The sequence below is a fragment of the Pseudophryne corroboree genome, assembly GCF_028390025.1.
Source record: "Pseudophryne corroboree isolate aPseCor3 chromosome 3 unlocalized genomic scaffold, aPseCor3.hap2 SUPER_3_unloc_90, whole genome shotgun sequence".
Classification (NCBI taxonomy): domain Eukaryota; kingdom Metazoa; phylum Chordata; class Amphibia; order Anura; family Myobatrachidae; genus Pseudophryne; species Pseudophryne corroboree.
This window is the reverse complement of record NW_026967586.1, coordinates 73,617-95,335: the sequence shown is the minus strand read 5'-3', so window position 1 is coordinate 95,335 and position 21,719 is coordinate 73,617. Positions and strand designations below refer to the sequence as shown.

At 45.8% G+C, this 21,719-nt stretch overlaps 1 protein-coding gene and 1 pseudogene across 1 annotated transcript in view; both read right to left on the bottom strand.

Annotated features, from left to right (window-relative positions):
• Positions 1-21,719, bottom strand: part of LOC134984905 (oocyte zinc finger protein XlCOF6.1-like) — a 31,088-nt gene extending 9,369 nt beyond the window's left edge. Inside the window, exons 1-2 of the mRNA XM_063950377.1 lie at positions 21,638-21,719; positions 20,373-20,404 (exon numbers count right to left, since the gene is read on the bottom strand). The gene's annotated coding sequence lies outside the window, so the exon portion shown is untranslated. The remainder of the gene's footprint in view (positions 1-20,372; positions 20,405-21,637) is intronic.
• LOC134984908 (5S ribosomal RNA) lies at positions 11,698-11,817 on the bottom strand (annotated as a pseudogene).

The following is a 21,719-nucleotide window of genomic DNA, read 5'->3' as shown; positions in this document are numbered from 1 at the left end:
GAATCGTAACATTATCACCGGCCCAAACAAAAGAAAAAATTTCAACAGGAGTTAATTTTTTCACTTATCCAGTTGGGAGAATTTTGTCGGCCTCATGAATCCCACCGGTGTTGGGCCAAATCCTGGCCAGTTTCTGGTTAGTCAGATTCAGGAACTTACCCAGATGGTTCAGGATCTGTCCCTCCGGGTGAGCTCACAGGAAGATCTGTTACGGACTTCCCCGAGGGTCATCCCTGAACCAAAAATGCATCTGCCTGACCGTTTTTCTGGGGATAGAAAACAGTTTTTTAATTTTAAAGAGTCTTGTAAACTGTATTTTCGTTTAAGACCAGTCTCCTCAGGTACTGAGGCTCAGCGGGTTGGAATTATAATTTCTCTGCTTCAGGGGGATCCTCAGACCTGGGCTTTTGGTTTAAAGACAGACGATCCGGCCTTATCGTCTGTAGACGCCTTTTTAAAATCTTTAGGGCTATTGTATGACGACCCTGATAGAGAGGCGTCCGCAGAAAGTCAGTTGCGTGCTCTAAGACAGGGTAGGAATCCTGCAGAGAATTATTGTACGGAGTTTCGCCGTTGGTCGAACGACTGTGGCTGGAATGACCCTGCCCTGCGCAGTCAGTTTCGCCTCGGCTTATCTGAATCTATAAAAGACAGCCTCCTTCAGTATCCCGCTCCTGAGACCCTTGATAAACTCATGGAGCTCTCTATTAAAATAGATCGTCGGCTCAGAGAGCGGAGGACTGAAAAAGGGGCATCTGTAGTTTCTTTTCCCTGTGTTCCTTCCGTTCCTGTAGACATGGGGGAGCCTATGCAGATTGGTCTCTCCAAATTGTCTCCGGAAGAAAGAACCAGGAGGCAAAATTCTGGTCTGTGTTTGTACTGCGGAGGTAAGGGACATTTTGCCCGTAGTTGCCCAAACAAGTCGGGAAACTTCCTGACCAAGTGAATAGTGAGGGGGTTCACTTCGGTCTACAGCTCATCTCCTCAAATAATTCACTGTTGGTTCCTGCTAAAGTTTCTTATGACAGCCTCTGTTCCTCGGTCTCTGCTTTTGTGGACAGTGGAGCTGCAGGAAACTTTATGGACTTAACATGGGCCAAGGCCTTAGGTATTCCTCAGCTAACCTTAGGTAGGTGTATCACCATGCATGGTTTAGATGGGAGTCCCTTATCCAATGGGGTTATTTCTCTATGTACACCTCCAGTTTTGCTCTCGGTGGGAGCTCTACATTCTGAAAAGATTGAGTTTTTTCTTACCCATTGTCCAGCAGTTCCTGTGGTTCTGGGTCACCCTTGGCTGGCCTTTCATAATCCCATCATTGATTGGCAGTCTGGGGAGATCCTACAATGGGGTACCATCTGTGATAAAGAATGTATTACACTTCCCATTCGAGTAGCTGCTGCCAGCTCCGCACATATTCCTGGAGAATACCAGGATTTTTTGGATGTGTTTTCCAAGGGCAATGCTGATATTTTGCCTCCCCATAGGCCTTATGATTGTACCATTGAGTTAATTCCTGGTGCCACGTTGCCTAAGGGAAGGTTATATGCATTATCTGGTCCTGAAACGGTGGCCATGAATGAGTATGTGAAAGAAAGTCTTGAGAAAGGGTTTATCAGGCCATCTAAATCCCCTTTAAGTGCAGGTTTCTTCTTCGTAGAGAAGAAGGATGGTTCCCTCAGACCCTGCATTGACTTTCGAGCCTTGAATAAGATCTCAGTAAAAAATACTTACCCCCTACCGCTGATCTCTGTCCTCTTTGATCAGCTACGTTCGGCTGTTATTTTTTCCAAAATTGACCTGAGAGGAGCATATAATCTCATTAGAATCAGGTCAGGGGATGAGTGGAAAACGGCATTCAGTACTCAATCAGGCCACTATGAGTATCTGGTCATGCCATTCGGCCTATCTAACGCTCCGGCAGTCTTTCAGGATCTCATTAATGATGTGCTCCGTGAGTTTCTGGGAAGATTCGTCGTGGTCTATTTAGACGACATTTTGATATATTCTGACTCTGTAGAACAACATGTTACCCAGGTGCGTCAGGTGCTTAAGAAATTACGTGAAAATCACTTGTATGCCAAACCGGAGAAGTGTGAATTTCACGTCACGGAGGTATCCTTTTTAGGGTACATTATTTCCCCTCGGGGATTCCGAATGGAACCTAAGAAGCTCCAAGCCATCCTGAGTTGGGCGCAACCCACTAACTTAAAAGCAATTCAGCGCTTTTTAGGGTTTGCAAACTATTATAGAAGGTTTATTCACTCTTTCTCTGACCTAGTTGCTCCCATTGTGGCGCTCACTAAGAAGGGAGCGGATCCTACCAATTGGTCATGTGAAGCTAAAGCATCTTTTCAGGCCTTGAAACAAGCCTTTGTCTCAGCCCCTGTCCTTAGACATCCCAACCCAGAATTGCCTTTCATCATTGAGGTAGATGCCTCGGAGGTTGGTGTAGGGGCTATCCTTTCTCAGAAGGATCCAGATTCCCTTGAGTTACATCCTTGTGCCTTTATGTCCAGGAAATTCTCGTCTGCTGAATCCAACTACGATGTTGGTAATCGGGAGTTGCTGGCTATTAAATGGGCTTTTGAGGAGTGGAGACATTGGCTTGAAGGAGCGACCCATACCATTTCAGTTTTGACGGATCACAAAAATCTTCAATACATTGAATCAGCTAAGCGACTGAATGCCCGACAGGCTCGTTGGGCTTTATTTTTTACTCGTTTCAAATTCATTATCACCTTCAGACCTGGTTCCAAGAATACCAAGGCAGATGCCCTCTCACGCAGTTTTCTTCCTGTTCAAGACAACAGTCCTGTTACTCCCATACTTCCGCCTTCAGTCATTCAGGCAGGTCTCACACAGGATGTTTTCTCTCAATTGAAGCTGCTTCAACATCAAGCTCCGGGAAATACTCCTGCTGGTCGTCTTTTTGTTCCTGAGTTTTTGAGAGCAACTGTTTTGGAGGAATTTCATGATAGCAAAGTTGCAGGGCATCTGGGAGTCGCTAAAACTTTGGAATTGGTATCCCGCTCAGTGTGGTGGCCTGGTCTTTCTAAAGACATTAAAGAATTTGTTTTTTCGTGTCAGGTCTGTGCACAGCATAAAGTTCCTCGCTCTTTACCTATTGGTCAACTTATGCCATTGAATATTCCTCTTAGACCATGGTCGCATATCTCCATGGATTTTGTGGTGGATCTCCCTCTGTCAGCTGGATGCACAGTCATATGGGTGGTAGTGGACCGTTTTAGTAAGATGGCTCATTTTGTTGGTCTTCCCCGATTGCCATCTGCCCAGGGATTGGCAGTCTTGTTCCTCCGTCATGTTTTCAGACTCCATGGGTTACCCACTGATATTGTTTCTGACAGGGGTCCACAATTCATTGCACAATTTTGGAAGTCTTTTTGTGCTTCGTTAAAGATGAAATTATCATTAACCTCCGGTTATCATCCACAATCAAATGGACAGACTGAGCGAGTGAACCAATCCCTAAAACAATATTTACGTTTGTACTCGGCCAAACTCCAAAATGACTGGTCTGAGTTTCTTCCATTGGCAGAGTTTGCTTATAATAATGCCTGTCATTCCTCCACCAATGTGTCTCCATTTTTTGCAGTTTTTGGTTTCCACCCCAGAGCTAATTCATTTTTCCAACATTCCTCTGTCTCCTCTCTGGCCCTGACCTCTCATCTTAAACTTATTTGGAAAAGAGTGCACATTGCTCTCAGAAAAGCAGCTTTCAGGGAAAAAAAATTTTCTGACAGGCTCCGGCGGCCGTGCACTTTTAAAGTAGGAGACAGGGTGTGGCTGTCGACTCGCAATATCAAACTTCGACAAACCTCAGCCAGATTGGGTCCTAGATTTATTGGACCATTTCTCATTATCAAAAAAGTCAATCCAGTTGCTTTCCGGTTACAGCTACCAAAAACTTTACGGATCGGAAATACCTTCCATTGCTCTTTGCTCAAACCATATGTTTCATCTAGCAGATTTCCTCGTAAAAAACCTCAGGGGAGATCACCAGTTAATGTACAGGGTCAGCAGGAGTTCGTGGTTGAGAAGGTTCTCGATTCCAAGTTGTCCCGGGGTCGGCTCTATTTTTTGGTGCATTGGAGAGGTTATGGTCCTGAGGAAAGGTCGTGGGTCCTAGATGAGGACCTTCATGCCCCAAGACTAAAAAGGGCATTTTTTCAAGAATTTCCTCAGAAACCCGGATTTAGGGGTTCCTTGACCCCTCCTCAAGGGGGGGGTACTGTTAGGCGCCGGGGTCCGCGCGGCCGTGCGGCCCGGCGCCTAGCAACCAGAGACGCCGGGCGCACGGAGCCGCTCAGACCCTAGCAACAGGAACGCCACGGTCAGACTGCATTCCCTGTTGCTGGGTCTTAATTAATCAGTGCCTGTGTGTTCTGGCCATGCAGCATGCAGCTGCACGGCATCATCATGTAATTACCCTGTCTGGATCAGGATTGGAGGGCTCTCAAATATAAGCACTCCCAGGACTTCTCACAGACGCCGGTGATAGCTTCCTGTTTGCCTGTGTCTGCTGCAGAGAAAGTTTCCAGTCCCGGTCTATCCGTTTGTTCCTGTTATCAGTGATCCTGTACTCGGAAGTTACCATCTATTCCTGGAGTCTGACCGAGCACCTTTAACATCTGGTGGTGTTCGTGAGTCGCGGCGCAGCCGTGTGTTGCGGCTTGTCCGCTATAACTTATTATTTTGTTTATATTGTGTTCTGGAGCTTTGCGGAGGATTCCGCTTCCACAAGATCCACTCTGGTGTCCAGCGGTGCCGGATAGGAGTGTCGGATCAGTGGATCTTTGGTTGTCCTTTTCCCTGGCGGCTAGTCCGCACATACCTTTTGATTTAGTTAAGTTAGCTTGTAACCCCTGGCTTGGTTGCTTAGTCAGAGGGCCCCTTGTTATCACCCTGTCTCGGACTTCCCCTTGTCTCCCATTAAGACCTGCGGGGGCATCGGGGTTGGGCAGACATAATCCGCCCTTCGAACGCGGCTGCCATGGGCTCAAGCAACCATAGTCTCGCAGGGGATTTCTGATAACACGGGCGAGACAACGGAGTTAGGGCGCCAGGGGTTACTAGGCTCTCCAGCTCCCACAACCTGTATATGGTTCCTGTACTCAGATCTCTGCCATAAGATCTTCTCCAGTCTGGAGTACAGGAATCGTAACAGTCAGGACTAGTACCATTTCCTTTAACGATAGGGGAGGTACTTGAGTTAAGTGGTGGGAGGCCGGTGGACAAGAGGTTTAATATCTCTAGTCCTCCTAGTTTGAAGCTCCACCAATGCCATGTGGATAGGTCCTTAGTGTGTTTTAACATTTCCAATCCCCGAAAGCCGGGAAATTGGGAAGTGTCATGGAATAACAAAACCATGACTTTTTCATATAGAGCCGATAGAATGCCTACAGATACAGAACTTGTACGCCATATAGCCAGTAGTGGAAAATATTTCCGATATAGGTATACCCTAGGAAGTAGGACCATGAGAGTTGGAGAAGTATCACCAGGATACTGTGCACATATCATACAAGCGGATACGTGTACTAGACAGATGGGAGAATTAGGGCTAGGAGGGTTCACATGGAAGATGTGTAACATGGTTCTAGCATATTCAGTCCCATATGTTCTCCCCGATGATGCATATTTCATATGCGGGAGAAAGGCGTATAAGTGGCTTGCCCCAAACTCAGAAGGATTAGGTTATATTGGAAAAGTACTGCCTGAGGTAATGACGGTATCGCATAACAAAATGAAAGACATTCACCGCAGTGCCCCAGCTCCTTATACTCACACCCATTACGAGCATGTAGTTAAAAGGCACCTGGTAGAAAGGACAGAGCATCATGCCTCTGACCTGATCTATGAATCCACCGGGATTCAGTTTCTCCTCGCAATGGATATCACTCGTACCGCCAGGGGGGTGATAAATTTCAAATACATCAACGCGCTCGCAAATTTGATAGACAATATCACCGAAATGTATGACAACACTTTTAGATATACCGGAAGGGAGCTCCAAGCTTATAAAACAGAACTGGTTCAGCATAGGATGGTTCTCAATTATCTCACGGCAGTAACAGGTGGATATTGTGTCACACTGGCAACGCAGTACGGCGTAAAATGCTGCACTTATATTACGAATAGCACCGAGGACCCGGTCGAGGTCATAGACCAAAAGATGGACGACATTCTCCAATTAAAGTGGGAATTCTGCAGGAGACACAATCTCACCCTTGCTGCTGTGGGTAATGAGCTGACCGGTTGGGTGTCATGGTTGAACCCGCGAAATTGTTTCTCTGGTTTAGGAGAATGGGCTCAAGGAATTATAATGGACATAGGGAAATTTCTTCTGTGTATCTTGGGTATCGTCATATCGATTGGATTTGATTTATGACCCAACGATAGAGACAATGGGGTAAATTTACTAAGCTCCCGATTTTGACCGAGATGCCGTTTTTTCTTCTAAGTGTCATCTCGGTCAATCTCGGTCATTTACTAAACACTAATCACGGCAGTGATGAGGGCATTCGTAATTTTTTGCTAGTTCAGGTAAAAAATTACGAATGAATACACCATCGGTCAAATTACGCCTGTTTAGTTACGAATCTCGGTCATTTACTAAGCAAAAAACCACTAAACACTGCCGTGAATAATTACAATTCGCAAAAAAGTCCTAAAAAAAAACAGACCTGCTTTATTTTTTCGTGATTTGAGATGCATGCAGGGATCCATGAGATCCGTGCATGTATATCAATGGGAAGTGGTGGGAAAGTGTTTTTTGTTGTTAAAAAAAATTGCGTGGGGTCCCCCCTCCTAAGCATAACCAGCCTCGGGCTCTTTGAGCCGATCCTGGTTGCAGAAATATGGGGAAAAAAATGACAGGGGTTCCCCCATATTTAAGCAACCAGCATCGGGCTCTGCGCCTGGTCCTGGTCCCAAAAATACGGGGGACAAAAAGAGTAGGGGTCCCCCGTATTTTTAAAACCAGCACCGGGCTCCACTAGCTGGACAGATAATGCCACAGCCGGGGGTCACTTTTATATAGTGCCCTGCGGCCGTGGCATCAAAAATCCAACTAGTCACCCCTGGCCGGGGTACCCTGGGGGAGTGGGGACCCCCTCAATCAAGGGGTCCCCCCCCCCCAGCCACCCAAGGGCCAGGGGTGAAGCCCGAGGCTGTCCCCCCCATCCAATGGGCTGCGGATGGGAGGGCTGATAGCCTTTGTTGAAAAATAAAAGATATTGTTTTTAGTAGCAGTACTACAAGTCCCAGCAAGCCTCCACCGCATGCTGGTACTTGGAGACCCACAAGTACCAGCATGCGGCGGAAAAACTGGCCCGCTGGTACCTGTAGTACTACCACTAAAAAAATACCCAAAAAAACACAAGACACACACACCGTGAAAGTAAAATTTTATTACATACACACATACATACATACATACTTACCTTATGTTCTCACGCAGGTCGGTCCTCTTGTCCAGTAGAATCCAAGGGGTACCTGTTGAAGAAATTCTACTCACCAGATCCAGTGGTCCAGGCTCCTCGTCAAATCCAGGCATAATCCACGTACTTGAATAAAACAAAAAAACGCTTGCCCGACCACGAACTGAAAGGTGACCCATGTTTGCACATGGGTCACCTTCCCCCGAATGCCAGAAACCCACTTTGCCTTCTGGCTAAGTGGGTTTCTTCAGCCAATCAGGGAGTGCCACGTTGTAGCACTCTCCTGATCAGCTGTGTGCTCCTGTCCTCACTGACAGGCAGCACGCGGCAGTGTTACAATGTAGCGCCTATGCGCTACATTGTAACCAATGATGGGAACTTTCTGCTCAGCGGTGACGTCACTTTAGGTCAACCGCAGGGCAGAAAGTTCCCATCATTGGTTACAATGTAGCGCATAGGCGCTACATTGTAACAGTGCCGCGTGCTGCCTGTCAGTGAGGACAGGAGCACACAGCTGATCAGGAGAGTGCTACAACGTGGCACTCCCTGATTGGCTGAAGAAACCCACTTAGCCAGAAGGCAAAGTGGGTTTCTGGCATTCGGGGGAAGGTGACCCATGTGCAAACATGGGTCACCTTTCAGTTCGTGGTCGGGCAAGCGTTTTTTTGTTTTATTCAAGTACGTGGATTATGCCTGGATTTGACGAGGAGCCTGGACCACTGGATCTGGTGAGTAGAATTTCTTCAACAGGTACCCCTTGGATTCTACTGGACAAGAGGACCGACCTGCGTGAGAACATAAGGTAAGTATGTATGTATGTGTGTATGTAATAAAATTTTACTTTCACGGTGTGTGTGTCTTGTGTTTTTTTGGGTATTTTTTTAGTGGTAGTACTACAGGTACCAGCGGCCAGTTTTTCCGCCGCATGCTGGTACTTGTGGTTCTCCAAGTACCAGCATGCGGTGGAGGCTTGCTGGGACTTGTAGTACTGCTACTAAAAACAATATCTTTTATTTTTCAACAAAGGCTATCAGCCCTCCCATCCGCAGCCCATTGGATGGGGGGGGACAGCCTCGGGCTTCACCCCTGGCCCTTGGGTGGCTGGGGGGGGGGACCCCTTGATTGAGGGGGTCCCCACTCCCCCAGGGTACCCCGGCCAGGGGTGACTAGTTGGATTTTTGATGCCACGGCCGCAGGGCACTATATAAAAGTGACCCCCGGCTGTGGCATTATCTGTCCAGCTAGTGGAGCCCGGTGCTGGTTTTAAAAATACGGGGGACCCCTACTCTTTTTGTCCCCCGTATTTTTGGGACCAGGACCAGGCGCAGAGCCCGATGCTGGTTGCTTAAATATGGGGGAACCCCTGTCATTTTTCCCCCCATATTTCTGCAACCAGGATCGGCTCAAAGAGCCCGAGGCTGGTTATGCTTAGGAGGGGGGACCCCACGCATTTTTTTTAAGAAAATTACATTGTTTACTTTAAAAAAAAAAAAAAACCCAGCACGGATCACACAAATCCGGCCGAGATTGATTGTAAAAAAAAACGGCAGTGTTTTGCTAATCACTGCCGTGAAATTAGGTAAAAAAACACGAATGACATCGACATCGGAAGCAAAGAAAAACACGAATACGACAGCTTAGTAAATTAGTCGTAATCCATTCAAAAAGTTGCAGTTTTACACTGTCGATGTCATTCGTGATTGAACTTTGACCTTTTTACAGAAATTACGAATCTTAGTAAATATACCCCAATGTTGTGATGAAAATGTGATTCCACGGTCCGTTTCTTTCACCCGTTTCTCCTTTGTTTTTTTCCAAGGTAAAAAGACATCCGCTTGGAAGAAGCTTGGAAGAAGAATTTGACAACCTTTTACACAGACAACAAATGGACTATGCCATAGACCCTCTTATCCCTAGTAACGTTAATTTTACGCTAGCCCAACACTTTTTGTAAGTCTATGGACATTGAGAAAGCTTTTGCTCGCACTTATGGCAAAAGCCCAAGTAGACTACAGTCAACATGTACATCAAGACAAGACACCAGACAAGACTTCAATCAACAAATGCATATTAACCTCACATAGAATATCACTGCATTTACCATAATTGTTTCTTATCTTCATCTCTACAACCTTCAGGTAATGACACACATAGTCGATAGGGAATACAGGCACAGATATCAGCACTCACATATCCCCCCATTCATGTATCATCAACTAAAATGTGCTCCCCCATTTTGTTGCAACCAAAAGCCGAAGAGAGCTCGGTAAAGTTTGACAGCCCATCCACAGACCCTTAATACGGGATAAGAAGGAATTCAAATGTATACTTCGCAATACCTCGAAGCTTGATTTAAAACACGTACGGCACGATGATACATGACCCCCCAAACATGGATTCATACACACATGCTTCTGCTATCTCACTAGGTCATACCCGTTTCACACCTTCTTCTCTCCTCCCCTACCCGACCATAGAAATGTATTTACACATGACATATAGTTTTCTCTTTTTGAAATGTTTTAGGAAGTGGCAGTTATTGGTGACTGCCAAAGGGTGGACTGTAAAAGTCAGAAAAATATCATGATGCACACTGCCATATTTGCACCTCATGCGTTTCCCCGCTGCACGTTCATGAGCCCTCCCGTGCGTGCGCATACACACCTTTGCGTGCACTCGCAGGCGCACGGTATGCGCATTTACGGTAGAGTTTGTGTACGTCTAGCGTGCGACTCAATCGTTACATATTTTAACCATATAATGTATTTTGTAGATTATGGTCCCTTTGATAGAATCTGAAAGTTTAGTTAATATAGCATGTTCATGGACAAAGAGATCCCTCTTTGTTTGATATGAAGGGTCAGACAGGGGTTACACAGTGGTGTTTAGTATCCATCGGAAGAGTATTTAATTAGCAATATTCCGGTGTTGGTTTGAAGCGGATTACTCGCTCGTGCGTATAGTTATGGACATAAGAAGTTTATGGACATTTACTATATTTGCACTTTATTACCCATGCGGCGGGAAACCTCAGTTCCCCTCCCACCTGAACAGTTTGAAATAGACACAGCCCACCTGTATGAACCAACCTATGACCTTTTGTTATAATGCGGAGACGAATTCCTGTGTCCAATGAACAATAAGATTGTAGGGACCATTGTATTTTACTGTGTGTAGGGTATATAAAGACAAGCCGATCTGATCCAGCTCTACTCTTCTCAACGGTTCTCATCACTGATAATCGGGAGCTGGATATCCAGAAAGGCGCTTGCGATTGTTTCCCTTGTGCGTAAGTTTCTCTGCAACCATTTATCTCCTATTAATGTTGTAAGCCATCTCTCTCTCTCTCTCCTTCCCCCCTTAAAAGTAATTGTGTCTTTATTGTATTTTAACGTGTAGTAATTCTGTTAGGTATTTTATGTTAGTTTGGTAGTGTATGACTTGTATTGTGTATTCTTTTGCAATAGAACGTTCATTCAAGGTGTTAGAACCTAAGACCGGTATCTGAGTTGTTTATTACATTGCTAAAGGGTTCTCAGAGCGTCACAATCGCTCATACAGCTTTTAAACTAACAAGGTTACACTGTGTTGCATTTACACCTTATCACTGCACAAAGGTATATAGTATAAGTACATTGTTTATAATATTGTTACAAAGGTTTAACTCTGTGAGCGTCAGCGCCGCTTGTGATCTCCTCGTGGTCTCGAGCGTCCGCTACGCTGATAGCGTATCATTACGTTAGTCGGCAGCATATAGCGTGCTTGCCTCTACGCATCAAGCCGTGAGCGAACGTGCCGCTCGTTCGTCTTATCCACGGCTAAGCGTCTGGTACGCTAAGTGCGTACCATTACGGTATTTCATACGCCAATTGCGTACTGTGTTCCTCAACCTTTTAGAGTGATTTAAGTACGACATATAATAGGCATTGTCAGTAAATATTATAATTAGATTCTATGAGTGGCCATACGTGAACAAATTAGCTTAGCGAAAATATAAATAAATTATGTTATTCGTGATCTTAAATACCAGAATCTGTAAAATGCCGGAAGTTGAAATCTGTGGTGCTCTGTTCACCAGGCTCTTATATAATATCTCTTGTGTAATGTGTGACCATCATTTATTCTGCTAATATCCATTTAAGGTCATTGTAGGCGCAGAGAATTAAATCATTGGTCACATGAATCCAAGTATTGGATAGCATAAAATTTGGTGCCACTGTGTCCGATAGCCAGTTTATTGCAGCACCAGGGAGTTCAGAGGTGGTCTCCCATCCTAGTACTAACCCGGCCTTTCACTGCTTAGCTTCCAAGTTCAGTAGAGATTGGGCATCTCCAGTGAGGTATGACCGCAATTTTTAGGCTCCCCTCTTTGGTCACTCCAAATATATGCCGTGTGGCTAATATATGTTGAGGAAAAAGAGCATATGTAACATAAATGTTACAGACATAAGAAATCAAATGCAGTCTTCTGGCTACTCAAAACTGACTTGGCGGCCACAATGAAAATGATGTGATTATATAAATCTGTAAAGGGCAATTTATGTGGAAAAATGTATTATATGAGCCACATACCATCTACAGATGGGTTTGCCTTATGCCAATATTATGTGTAACACAATGGTTGCAAACATAAGAAATGACATGCAATCAGCTGAATGATCAGCATGTGACACGGCGGTCACAAGAAAAAATATATATGTGCAATCACCTAATTGATCAGCAGCTGATTAATCAGCAAGTGACACGGCGGTCACAGAAATAAATAAATACATGTAATCACCTAATTTAATCAGCATGTGACACGGCGGTCACAGAAAGAACATCAATAGGTTTAAAGATAATATAAGTGTAAAAATTCATATATGCCACGTACCATCTACGGATGGATTTACCTTGTACCTAAACATAGAACTTTGGATCACCAGTACGGCCGTACTAATATATACTATGTCTTAATGCCAATTATAGTTACACTGTGGAAAACAGCATATAGTTATAGCATAATAGCAGGCAAAGGACATTTATCAAAGCGACACCAGCTCCAACTGAATAACCCCTCTAAACCACAGAAAAAAAGGGGGGGGGGGGGAGTTTATATCACAGCAGGTTGTATATAAAACCTCCAGAAAATGCTCAGGATATTATTATACTGGGAAGAAATTCACTACATGGAACTTCTTCCAGATCGGAGTTCTTCGGCCTCACTTTCCAAGCCCAAGCCACAGTCTTCATTTCTTCAAAGTCAGAGTTTCTCAGCCTCATCTACCAGTCACAAGCCAGTCTTTCAGTTCTTCAAAAACCCAGTCTACTTCAGCCTTGTCTACCAACCATAAACCACAGTCTTTCAGTTCCGCAATACCGGTGATCTTCAGCTCCATTCCTCACCTCGTTTAATCATAGACTTCAGTTCATTATTTCGTGTCTTTCAATTCCTCAAGTATCGGTGTACAGTTGTTTCTTCATTAAAAGCACAGTTATCCTTCTACAGAGTTCTCATTCTTTTTATGCCCTCCAGCCAACTCTAACACCCACTAGTCCTCCACCTCATGAGGAAGAACTACATTCAACCACCTCGTCTACTTCCTACACAGTCAGCTGTCCTCCCAGCCCAAGTTCGATTGTCGGAACCCCAATCCCCGCCAACGCAGTCGAGATCACACCCCGAGATCCCCTCAGGGTTGGGGGGGGGGGGCAACATCATGCCAAGGCCCTAGTGGAAGCTGAACTGGTGCTTTGTTACCGAGAACCTGCGGCGGCTGGTTTTCTTGTTTTGCCTCTGGTGCCTCTCACTCATTTGAGGTGCCAACGGCTCTTGATCTGAACCTGGCAGTCCGAAAGGACTGGGTAAGACCTCCCGAGGTGGGAATGCCTAGCCAGTGGGGCCCCAGAGGGGAGAAACGTGGATTTACCCGCAGTAACCTTTGAAATCCATGTATCCAACTCAACCCTGAATAGCCACTCCCCTGAGAAAGGAAGAGACTCCACACTCTGCGCTTGGAATCTGCGTCCGCTATCCACTGACGCAGCCACAAAGTTCTGTGCGCCGACACTGCCATGGCAGTAGTCCTAGCGTTAATAGCACCTATTCCCTTGAGACAGTCACACTGGAGGCGTGCATTGTCCTGAATGTGCTTTATAAGAGTCACCAGGGACGTATCTCCAGCAAGTCCTTCTTGAATTTGACTCGCCCATGTATGAATGGCATGTGTCATCCGGCAACCCGCTATCACAGGTCTTTGTGATACACCAGCCGCTGTGTAAATAGACTTTAATGTAGTCTCTATTTTCCTATCCCCAGGGTCCTTTAATGCAGAGGAGCCAGGGACTGGTAATAGCACTTTCTTTGATAGGAGACTGATACGTCTGCTGCCGGGGGCTCTCCCCAGTGTTTCCTGCCTTCTGGAGAAAATGGGAAAGTGTGCAGAAACCGATTTGTCACCTGGTATTTTTTATCAGGATTTTTCCAGGTTAACTTAAACATGTCATCTAGTTCCTTAGAATCGGGGAAAGTGACACTAGTTTCTTTTTCTGTGCTAAGAAAAACGACCGCTGCAGCGTCTTCCAAAGGGACTTTTATCACATCCCTGATAGCAAGTATAAGGGGCTCAATACCCTGTGCAGAAGGTAAATCCTCTTAATAGGATCCCATTCCTCCCTTCCTCCTGTACCTCGTCCTCAGATTCTGAGAGTAAATCGGGCAGCCCACAACTATATGGACCTGAGCTAGGGGGGGTGGGGACTGTTTATTATCGGCCTTTGCAGCTAGGTCTGCTACAGCCTGCTGATTATTAGCAGTGAGCTGGGATGACATGTCTGCCATCATGGTTTTTATGTCACTGAGCCAAGATGGCTCCTGACCCTCCCCCAAGTCTCCTCACTAACTTGGGAGGACTGGCTGCATTGTTCACATGAGTGGGAACCAGCCTCAGAGGGAGAGAATCACAGATAAGTATATTAAATAGCAAGCCTGCCCAGACTGGTATGTGAAAAGGACACACAGAGAGAGAGAGGAACGGCACACCCAAAGCCTGTCAGACCCATTGAGACTACAGGCTGTTTATCACAGTATAACACAGGAGTCTTGTCCTTTTTAGGACACTATAGAGTGTATGATAGCGGTTCTCCCCTTATTTACACCCCTGTACCAGTTTCCTGTGTATCACAAGTGTCTGCAGGAGCTGTGTGTCCTTGCTGCTGCAGCTGTAAGCAGAGGAAGGTGCCAAAACGCCGCTGCTCCCGCTCTAAGGAAGCTCCGCCCCCTGTAACGGCATTGGAGCTCTATAGATATTTATACTGGCAGTGTCTCCTAACAGGTGTAAAACGTAACATGAATGCCTGTTTCCACCACCGCTGCCAGTGTACACAGGGGGGCTATAGCGGATCCCGCCGTAGAGCGTCCGTATGCCGCCCCTGTAATCGCGCCGCACCAAGAGCCGGGTCCCCTGGTTTGTACTCACCACTCTTCTCACCTCCCGCCATTGTTAGGGGTGTGCGGCGTGCTGCGATTGCATTTGGAAGAAATTTTAAGTGCACCAGCTCTTTTGGACCCCATCTATACCCCATTGTAATAAGTCCCCAGTATCCCTTATGCATGTTAGAGAAAAAATAAATAAAGAGTAGTTTAAATATAGACCGGCGTGTGCTAATAGAGACACTCTCAGGGCATGTAATACCATAGACAGAGGTACTGCTAGTGACACACAGTGACATGATGTGAGGGGGAGAGCAGGAGTATAATAGGGGCTGATGTCTCCTGATGTATGAGATACACCAGAGAGTGTGGGGAGGAGACTGGTCAGATCTCTGGGCTGGTAACACACAGTGACATGATGTGAGGGGGAGAGCAGGAGTATAATAGGGGCTGATGTCTCCTGATGTATGAGATACACCAGAGAGTGTGGGGAGGAGACTGGTCAGATCTCTGGGCTGGTAACACACAGTGACATGATGTGAGGGGGAGAGCATGAGTATAATAGAGGCTGATGTCTCCTGATGTATGAGATACACCAGAGAGTGTGGGGAGGAGACTGGTCAGATCTCTGGGCTGGTAACACACAGTGACATGATGTGAGAGCAGGAGTATAATAGGGGCTGATGTCTCCTGATGTATGAGATACACCAGAGAGTGTGGGGAGGAGACTGGTCAGATCTCTGGGCTGGTAACACACAGTGACATGATGTGAGGGGGAGAGCAGGAGTATAATAGGGGCTATGGCTCCTGATGTATGAGATACACCAGAGAGTGTGGGGAGGAGACTGGTCAGATCTCTGAGCTGGTAACACACAGTGACATGATGTGAGGGGGAGAGCAGGAGTATTATAGGGGCTGATGGCTCCTGAATCCACACTGGGCAAATAAAGTTCCCTAATTTGTACTGACAGAGGAGGGTGTAGGATAAGATATTGCTGTAGTTACTGAGAAAGGAGAATCTGTGACTCTGTTCTGTAATAAGTGTTTATTACTCACCTGTGCTGATATCTGTAGGGATCTCCTCCTCCTTACACTGCTGATCACCCCTCACATACGTCTCTTCTTCTCCCTCTGGATCTTCTGCCTTTATATCAGTCACATACGTCTCTTCTTCTCCCTCTATATCTTCTGCCTTTATATCAGTCACATACATCTCTTCTTCCTCTATATCTTCTGCCTTTATATCAGTCACATACATCTCTTCTTCCTCTATATCTTCTGCCTTTATATCAGTCACATACGTCTCTTCTTCTCCCTCTATATCTTCTGCCTTTATATCAGTCACATACGTCTCTTCTTCTCCCTCTGTATCTTCTGCCTTCATATAAGTCACATACATCTCTTCTTCCTCTATATCTTCTGCCTTTATTTCAGTCACATACGTCTCTTCTTCTCCCTCTATATCTTCTGCCTTTATACGAGAAAGACGTTCTACCTAAATAACCCAAAAAATACAATGGCATTTGCATACTGTTTGATTAAATTGAGGTTAAACAGTATAATATCAGTGTACTATACGCACACAGCTTCTCTGAACATCATATAATGACAGTCACTTTGGTGTATTGGATGATACCCTAAATCCCACCTACCTGATCCTCCTGTGGGATCCTGTGATTCTCCTCTGTACAGTCCTGGGAATACAGAGGACGGGGACATCTCTCTGGGGTATCTCTGTTACTGGGCCCATCTGTAGGAGACACACAGTGACTGAGTACAGTGTATATATATGTGATTATCAGATGATGTGTGTGTATATAGGGGGCCCCATACCTGCTCTCCCCTGTACAATACATGACAGTCTCCTCTTACCCAGTGATGTGAGGGGCCGGTGATTCTCCATCATCACATCCTTGGACAGACCCCTGTGTTCCTCTATATACTCCCCCTCCTGCATGGAGACATAGACAGTGACATCCTGACACCTTATAGGCACCTGACACACACAGTGATACAGTCATCACACAGACACATCGCCTGGTGTTACTGTATAATGTCCCATTCCCAGCAGTCACCTCTCCAGTCATCACCCAGACACATCCCCTGGTGTTACTGTATAATGCCCCATACCCAGCAGTCACCTCTCCAGTCATCACCCAGACACGTCCCCTGGTGTTACTGTATAATGCCCCATTCCCAGCAGTCACCTCTCCAGTCATCACCCAGACACGTCTCCTGGTGTTACTGTATAATGTCCCCATTCCCAGCAGTCACCTCTCCAGTCATCACCCAGACACATCCCCTGGTGTTACTGTATAATGTCCCATTCCCAGCAGTCACCTCTCCAGTCATCACCCAGACATAACCACAGGTGTTACTGTATAATGTCCCATTTCCAGCAGTCACCTCTCCAGTCATCACCCAGACATAACCCCTGGTGTTACTGTATAATGTCCCATTCCAAGCAGTCACCTCTCCAGTCATCACCCAGACACATCCCCTGGTGTTACTGTATAATGCACCATTCCCAGCAGTCACCTATCCAGTCATCACCCAGACACGTCCCCTGGTGTTACTGTATAATGCCCCATTCCCAGCAGTCACCTCTCCAGCCATCACCCAGACACATCCCCTGGTGTTATTTTATAATGTCCCATTCCCAGCAGTCACCTCTTCAGTCGTCACCCAGAGACGTCCCCTGGTGTTACTGTATAATGCCCCATTCCCAGCAGTCACCTCTCCAGTCATCACCCAGACACGTCCCCTGGTGTTACTGTATAATGTCCCATTCCCAGCAGTCACCTCTCCAGTCATCACCCAGACACGTCCCCTGGTGTTACTGTATAATGCCCCATTCCCAGCAGTCACCTATCCAGTCATCACCCAGACACATCCCCTGGTGTTACTGTATAATGTCCCATTCCCAGCAATCACCTCTCCAGTCATCAACCAGACACATACCCCGGTGTTACTGTATAATGTCCCATTCCCAGCAGTCACCTCTCCAGTCATCACCCAGACACATCCCCTGGTGTTACTGTATAATGTCCCATTCCCAGCAGTCACCTCTTCAGTCGTCACCCAGACACGTCCCCCGGTGTTATTTTATAATGTCCCATTCCCAGCAGTCACCTCTCCAGTCATCACCCAGACACATCCCCCGGTGCTACTGTACTCCCAAGTCTCCTCAGACCCCAGTCATATCCCTGTATTATTACTATAGATATAAGTGACGTTATTGTGACGCTCCCAGATCCCCTCATCTACCCAGTCATGTCCCTGTATTATTACTATAGATATAAGTGATGTCACTGTGACACTCCCGGTCCCCTCACTTCCCCAGTCATGTCCCTGTATTATTACTGTAGTACCCTAGTGATCTGAAGGCCTTTGGACACTATGAGGGGGCAAATCAATTAATGAATGTGTAGATCTATAAGGTAATAGAGATGCTGCCAACTGATGTATACCATATATGTGATAATAACTTGGATCTTTCTAGTGATACAATAATGTATAGTGTTTATGCACGTTATTATTCTGTGCCTGCTGAAGGTGAGGGGACTCTGGTTAGCGCGCAGTGCGCGGGGGAGTTCGTGGAGAAGCTGGTGGACGCCGAGCAGGGAAGTCCCGGTACCTGGTTGTCATGGAGAGTGCTGGGAGGCGGAGTGCTGGCGGGGCAGGCTAGTACATGGGAGGAGACCGCAGTGCAGGCAGCAGCTACCAGGAGTCCAGCAGTAGCAGACAGTTTACCCCCGAGGCAGAGCTGTGTCCCTCATCCCATCCAACCTGCGGGAAGAGCCCGGTTGTTGGAGGAGGTGGAGTCGGGGGGAGGTCCAGACCGGGCACACTATCATTGTAAGTGCAGGATGCCCCCATATAAATCCTGCTAATCTGCATACTCCCCTATCATCCTGTAACTATTAAAGTACCAGCCCCCAGCACAGTAGCACAGGGACCAGCAGAATCGGTGGATCTGAGGAGTACAAATAGCACCTCTAGAGACTCCATATCCATTAGATAATGACCAGCCGGGTAGCAGTCATAAAGAGTGCGGTGGTGTATAATGATGAAAGCAGCTCGGAGAGGGCGCAGGGTCACCTAAACTTGGAAATGGTACACTGGGGAGACTAAGCACCCCTCACCTATCAGAGACAGGTGCCAATAACCGGGACTTCTGTATGTTCTGGAGCCACCCCCACGGATCTACAGTGGGGCTATGCTTATACTGGGACAGGTAACACAGATCATCACCCCACTATATGTAACGAGTAGACCACGGGTGTCAGGGATTCCAGGGTGGAGAGCTCCACGTACTACCTTCCTGTTTCAGGTTGTCTAGGAGCGCTACAATTAGAACTTCCATGGAAACCATGCTATTCATTGCCGTGAAGTAGGGATTGCTCAACAATCGTGAGGACAATTGCTCCAAGTGGATACCCATATAACCCAGAGTACTTCTAATACACAGAGACAAAAGGGCCGCAACCGTGCACCATTATAGTAAGAGAACCCGGGTGGTTGTTCAAACACAGCCCCACAACTTTCTTATGGAATCGTATGTTCTGTATTGCATGCATTACCTTATGTATAGGTGGGGTATATTATTATGTATAGGTGGGGTATATTATTATGTATAGGTGGGGTATATTATTATGTATAGGTGGAGTATATTATTATGTATAGGTGGAGTATATTATTATGTATAGGTGGGGTATATTATTATGTATAGGTGGAGTATATTATTATGTATAGGTGGAGTATATTATTATGTATAGGTGGAGTATAATATTATGTATAGGTGGGGTATATTATTGTGTATAGGTGGGGTATATTATTGTGTATAGGTGGGGTATATTATTATGTATAGGTGGGGTATATTATTATGTACAGGTGGGGTATATTATTATGTACAGGTGGGGTATATTATTATGTATAGGTGGGGTATATTATTATGTATAGGTGGGGTATATTATTATGTATAGGTGGGATATATTATTATGTATAGGTGGGGTATATTATTATGTACAGGTGGGGTATATTATTATGTATAGGTGGGGTATATTATTATGTATAGGTGGGGTATATTATTATGTATAGGTGGGGTATATTATTATGTATAGGTGGGATATATTATTATGTATAGGTGGGGTATATTATTATGTATAGGTGGGTTATATTATTATGTATAGGTGGGGTATATTATTATGTATAGGTGGGGTATATTATTATGTATAGGTGGGGTATATTATTATGTATAGGTGGGGTATATTATTATGAATAGGTGGGGCATATTATTATGTATAGGTGGGGTATATTATTATGTATAGGTGGGGTATATTATTATGTATAGGTGGGGTATATTATTATGTATAGGTGGGGTATATTATTATGTATAGGTGGGGTATATTAGAAGAACGGTTCATGGTTTGAGTATTATATGATATAACTGTATAAGGTGGCCTATAACTTGTTACATATAAAACCAGTATACTTACGGGTGGAACTGTCTCCGTATCTGTGGAAGAGCCTGAAATCACAAAGGAAAGGTACGATTGGTAAATGTGCATAGTACTATCTGCTTATATCACATACTAATGTTATAGGCGACCACTACAGGGGTAGGGTATTTCTTAAGCGATTACAGTATTGGGCTCTAAATAGCTTGGGTGGAGGCACATTGCACATATACACTGTACCCCCAGGTAAAAGAGGGTTTACATTACTATAGATATGTGATGTCACTGTGACACTCCCAGATCCCCTCACCTCCCGTCATGTCCCTGTATTATTACTATAGATATAAGTGATGTCACAGTGACACTCCCAGATTTCCTCACCTCCCCAGTCATGTCCCAATATTATTACTATAGACATAAGGGGTGATCCTCAGTATGCCGACTGACGGGATCCCGGCGCACAGTATACCGGCGCCGAAATCCCGACAGCCGGCATACCGACACTTATTCTTCCTCGTGGGGGTCCACGACCCCCTGGAGGGAGAATAAAATAGCGTGGCGCGCCACCGTGCCCGTTGCGTGGCGAGCCCGCAAGGGGCTCATTTGCGCTCGCCACATTGTCGGTAAGCCGGCGGTCGGGCCCCCGACGCCGGTATGCTGGTCGCCAGGAGCCCGACCGCCGGCATACCATACTGAACCCGATATAAGTGATGTCACTGTGACACTCCCAGATTTCCTCACCTCCCCAGTTAGGTCCCTGTACTATGACTATAGATAAGTGATGCCACAATGACGCTCCCAGATGTGTGATATACATTTGCTTCATACTGAGCAATATTTTCAATCCCCACAATTACATAAAATAAAATTAATAATAATAATAAATAATAATAATAACGACACTAAAGGCTGCACCCCAGTATAAAAATAAAGACAGACGTCTTTAAAAGCAGGACACCACCACCACTCCCAATGCATATTAATTATCACAAGCTGCTGTCCCTGTATAATAATAACAGTACACAAAAACCTGCTCCCTCTATATAACACTAATAACAACAGGACACCACAGGCCGCTCCCTCTGTATTATAATAATAACAGGACACCACAGGTCGCTCCCCCTGTATAATAATAATAACAGGACACCACAGCCTGCTCCTCTTGTATAGTAATAATAACAGGACACCACAGGCTGCTCCTCCTGTATAGTAATAATAACAGGACACCACAGGCTGCTCCCCCTGTATAATAATAATGTCAGGACACCACAGGCTGCTCCCCCTGTATAGTAAGACATCATTACCTGATCTCCACGGACACTGCGAGGCTGCAGCAGTCAATGAAAACTAACTTCCGGTATGTGGAACGCACATCCGGAAGTAAGG